This window comes from Alexandromys fortis, unplaced genomic scaffold (genome assembly GCF_014885135.2).
Source record: "Alexandromys fortis isolate MF-2015 unplaced genomic scaffold, M_Fortis_MF-2015_v1.1 scaffold_15, whole genome shotgun sequence".
NCBI lineage: Eukaryota > Metazoa > Chordata > Mammalia > Rodentia > Cricetidae > Alexandromys > Alexandromys fortis.
Genome location: NW_026067911.1, coordinates 369,653 through 375,028, shown reverse-complemented (window position 1 = coordinate 375,028; position 5,376 = coordinate 369,653). Strand labels below are relative to the sequence as shown.

General features: G+C 41.3%; 1 non-coding gene across 1 annotated transcript; it reads left to right on the top strand.

Moving 5' to 3' along the window:
• The first annotated feature begins 1,606 nt into the window (after window positions 1–1,606).
• Window positions 1,607–1,713, top strand: LOC126499346 (U6 spliceosomal RNA). Its single transcript, XR_007591073.1, has one exon. It is a non-coding gene; the product is annotated as a U6 spliceosomal RNA (small nuclear RNA).
• The last annotated feature ends 3,663 nt before the right edge of the window (window positions 1,714–5,376 follow it).

Sequence of the window (5,376 nt, the reverse complement as noted above, 5' to 3'; positions counted from 1 at the left end):
GTATTCTCCCCTATTTGAAGCATCATGCTAAGTCACGCCCGTGTATCTTGCCTGACTACCTCAGTTCAGATTTAAAGCTATTAAATGTTGTGATGTAGACTGTCTCTTTCTGTCCAGGCAATGTTATCAGCTCCTGTAGAAAAATAAGAGCTTAACCCTAAAAAAGGTTTAGACTTTCATATTCCCTAATTTTATTCTTCAGCATAAGTATCAAATTGGTTTATCTCTCATTATATTATGCTAGAATGATTTTTTTAAACTTTCATTTTTGTGGCTGACTTAAATTCCATTTTAAAAAATATCAAATAATTTTGGGTTAGGATGAGGAGAGAATTTCGGTGGCTCTCGATTAGAACTTAAGATTTGGCCTTTCTGTGTAGCTAGTATGACAGCACACAACAAGTGTAGTTTTAAAGGTACAAAGAATATGGAGGGGATGAGGTTAAGAGTAAGTGCTTACTCAGGGGACGTGAGTTCACTTCCCAGCCCCCATGTCAGGTGGCTGTTCACTACTCCCTGTAAGTTCAGCTCTGGAGGCTCTGACACCCTCTTCTACTCTCCATGGGCACCTGCACTTCCATGCACACAGACCCACAGACATATGCACGCATACACATAGCAGACAATATTAAATAAATATTAAATAAAATCTTTTAATAAATGAACATGGAAATCAGGGTGTGGTGGTAAGTGCCTGTCATTGCCAAAACCAGAAATCAGGAGGCTAAAGCAGAAGATTTTAGGTTTGAACCCAGCCTTGGCTACACACTGAGGCTGTGTCTGAAAATACCAAAAAAAAACAAAACAAAAAACCAGAAAACAAAAACAAAAAACAAAATGGACAGAGGGTGATTAGTAAAGAGGAACATTATCCAACATTTTAAAGAAAGTCTACTGCATACCTAAAAATTCAGACACTAATACATCCTCCTTTTTAAATTTATTTAAAATAATTCTGAGAAAAAAATTTAGTTCTATGAAGTGCAAGATGGGACTGAGAATCTGGGGTTCTAGCTCCTACAGGAAATTCCGAAGCAGAAGCTTGGTGTAGACACTGTGTATGGAGAACACATATCCACATATCCATATCCACAAAATGGTGGCAACAGCTGACTCTAACCAGGAGGATAAGTGTCCGGTAAGATTTAAAACAGTGTAGAAAGTGTAGAGTTGAACTTCCTCACGGGTTTTTGTTTTCTTTCGTTTGGTTTTGAGAAAAAGATAAACGTAAGCAGGTAGAGAGATAAGACCTTGATAGCAAGCGGGCTTGAACCCTCCTTATTACTCAGCCAATGAGGAAGCGGAGAAAGGACCTGTGACCAGAACGACAAAGGTTGTTCTTTGCACAGCTCACAACAAACTGCCTCACTCTCGCTGTTCTGAGGCCCTCGTGCTCTGATCGTGACTTGAAGATCTCTGTTCTGCAGAGTATGACCTTTGGTCTTCCCGTGTGTTGGGATTGCACACACGCACTGCCCTGTCGAGCAGGGTTTCTAAGGCAGTGCTTTCACATGAAAGATGGGGATTGTGATGGAAAGTGTTAGCTGACCCTGAATGAGATCTCCTCTTTCTTAGACCAAGTTTTATTCAAAATAAAAAGAAATATGTGCTTGCTTTGGTAGCATGCCTACTAAAATTGGAACGATACAAAGTTGATTAGCATGGCCCCTGCACAAAAAAGACATGCAAATTCATGAACTATTCCATTTTTTCTAAAATATATAAAGAACTTTTTAAAAATGGGACATCAAGAAAACAAATTAAAAATCAGGTACAGATCTAAACAGTTCATTCTCTAAAGAAGAAACGCAAATAGCTGAGAAGCACTCCAAGAAATGTTCAACATTCTTAGCCATCATGAAAATGCAAATTAAAACTACTTTGAGATTTCACCTTTCATCTCTGTGAGTCATCTCTCCAACCCCAGAACTTATATTTCTATCTGGATAGATTCTCAGCCTTTCTTGGAGATGGTTATGACCATGTGCCTGAATTCTGGCCAAGAAATCATGGAACCTTTACATGGAAGTATAAAATACATTAACAGCTTCTCCCATAGGTGGTCATTCATTGTGCCTCCCTTCTCAGTCTCTAATTCTTGATTATCAGGCATAGTCTCTAGCTGTGACTTAGACCATTGTTGACTGGAAACTTTTCCCTTTCCTTCCTAGAGCTTACCTGCCTTTCCTGTGGGAGTAAGGAGTATCTGCTCCTCTAAGCACCTGCTGATGGGATCTCCAGATACACCAAGAAGCCACGATTCTATTGAGCATCCTTGGAGCTGACTAGGTTCATAGCCTGCCCTTGCTAACTGGTCACCCCTCTGTAAGACTCGCTGTGGGACTGGAGTCTAGCTCAGAACCTCAGCAAGCTTGAGGAACCCCACTGTCTCCTGGTTGGCCTTCTTTCTAGGGTCTCAATGTGGTATGTCTTCCTTCAAAAACCCATCTCTGTTTTGTAGTCCCTAAAACACTCCCAACTAGGAATTGTACACTCTATCTCTTCAAATTAGATCACCTTTGGCGACTGACCCCCACATAAGATAGTCTGAATTTGGTCATATGCCGCCTCGCCAATCCTCAAGCTGTTACACCTTCCTAACAGTAAGACATTCCATTACACTGTTGTTATACACTCCCCTACAGAGTAACAGGAGGATGCTGTTGTCAGTAGAGCCCTTCACATTTAGTCACACATCTGTCTTGGCTCAAAATATCTGCTTTCCTAGTATTGTCATCGGAAAGTCATTCTGTGATAGAAAGAAAAAGAAGTAGGGGCAGGAAGCCTTTTTTTGAAAATTAGAATTCGCCCTTGGAGTCCAGTTTAAGAGCACTAAGTTCTTATATGCACTGAAACAAGTAAATTTGTTTTTGATTGATCATATAGACATAAAGGGGCTGTACAACATCAACTAATCTCATTAGTGACAATGAAGAGCAGGCTTTAAATGTGACTTCCCAGGGATGGCTCACAAGGGAAGCTAGTCCAGCGAAGAGGGAAGTAGGAGAGCTTGCTACAATTTCACGCTCCACGATCGAGTGTGGAAATCCAATGGAGAAGTAAATTATTCTTTGCAAGTTTGTTACTGGAATTAAAAACACATGAGTAATCTGGAATTTTTAAGAGCAAAGGGTGCAAGTGCATTTGGGCTATTCATGCCGTCTCTGGGCAACCCTTCCAGGACTGCAAAAGAGAAGGAAGGGAAACATGAAATTGCCTAGGAACACATGAGCGTCTTGTGGGTGTTAAGGTAAAATCATTATTAATTCTGGAACCAGATAGAGAAGAGTAAGCAGCAGGGGGGAAAGGCTAGATTCCTTTGTGCTAATCCAACATGCACCCTGTCCTACAGGGAGTTTTGCTCTTCCTTATTCTTCCGTAGAGTTAGACACTGATGCTTCCTGCCTTTTAAACTTGGGGTGTGCCTCGAGTACAGCAAGCAGGTGATGGTTTTCACTTGTCTGTCTCCCAGCAAAGTTTCATAGAGTCAGGGCCTAAGTGCAGTGTCTAGCATGGGGCCTGCCAATGTGCTTTGAATGAATAAAGTAATTAATTGCATTCCATAAATGAGTACAAGAGAAGTTTAAATTTCCCAGAGAATGACACAGAAAGAAGCTGGTTATGGCAAAGCTAAAACCCACTTCGTTTGATCTTTTCTGCAAGACAAAAATATGGCAGGTCGAATCGAATCATCTCTCTGTGATTTTTAGAAGCCTGTTATTTTAGGAATATGATTCATGTGGGGGGGGGGATAAAGACCACATTCGTGTAGAATGTCTGTCAGTGTTGTAAAGTACTGTGGTATTTTGACTATTCCTTCTTTCTACTTGAAATCTGTATCTTGAAATCACTTCATATTATTTAGGGTTCTCCAGAGGACAACTAGTGGAATGCATGAATCATCTTTCTATCACCTATTATTTATTATCTATCCAACCATTATCTATCATTTGTATATCTACTTGTCATCTACTATCTGTCTATCTATCATTTAGCCAAAGAAATTTATTATAAGGGATTGGCTTATGTAATTTTTGAGACTGGTAAGTACATGATGGAGGAAGGACATTGGTTAATTATAATAAAGAAACTGCCTTGGCCCATTTTATTGGTTAGAACATAGGTGGGTGGAGTAAACAGAAGAAAGTGCTGGGAGAAAGAAGCTTAGTCAGGGAGTCGCCATGATTCTCCCATTCCAGACAGACGCTGGTTAAGATCTTCTCTGGTAAGCCACCTCATGGGTTATACAGATTATTAGAAATGGGTTAGATTAATATGTAAGAGCTAGCCAGTAAGAGGCTAAAGATAATGGGCCAGGAAATGTTTAAAAGAATACAGTTTCCATGTAATTATTTCGGACATAAGCTAGCCATGCGGGCAGCCGGGTGGCAGGGACGCAGCCTCGCTGCTCCTATCTCTACAAGTACAATTCTACAGTATGAACCAGCCAGCAGAGAGAAAGGTGATACCATAAATTCCAAAGGCAGTCTACTGGAGAACTTCCTCCTCCTGTTGCAAGATCTTTCCCTTCCATTGTCTTCTATGCAAGTCTCACACTTATTGGACAGGCTTATCCAAACTGTACAGTGCAACCTGCTTTATTCCACTAATTAAAATGTTGATCTCGTCTAAAAACACCATTGAAGCAGCACTCAGATTCCCATTTGACCATTAAATACAAAAGGAACTGTGCCAGTATTCTTGTGGCAAGGTCTCTATAGACCATTTATTGTCTATCACTCTGCTTGGCAGTGTCTGAAGGAAACAACGAAGCTGGGTACTGCTTGGGCATTAGGAAGCTCTCATTTTAAGCATGTGACTGGTGTATTCTATTTTCATGTGCCTCAAAACTTCTGCTTCCAATGTGAGATTAGAAATGACGTCAAAATAACCAACAGCCAGATTTTTAGTAATACTTCTAATGCATAGTACACCATGGAAAACTATATGATGTGGGAGTGTCATATCGATCTGTTGATTTCGTTGGCTGAGCAATAAAGAAACTGCTTGGCCCTGATAGGTTAAAGCATAGGTAGGAGGAGAAAACAGAATAGGATGCTGGGCGGAAGAGGAAGTGAGGTCAGACTCTGCTCTGCTCTGGGGCAGAGACGCCATGCTCAGCTCTCCCGGGTAGACGAGATAGCTCTGCACTCTGAGGCAGACGCATGAAGCTGAGACCCACGATGGGCATAGGCTAGAATCTTCCCGGTAAGCGCACCTTGGGGTGCTTACACACATCATTAGAAATGGGCTAGTCCAGGTGCGAGAATTAGCCTGTAAGGGCTAGAGTTCATGGGCCAAGCAGTTCTTAAATGAACACAGTTTGTGTGTTGTTATTTCGGGCATGAGCTAGCCAAGCGGCCAGGGTGTTGGGGA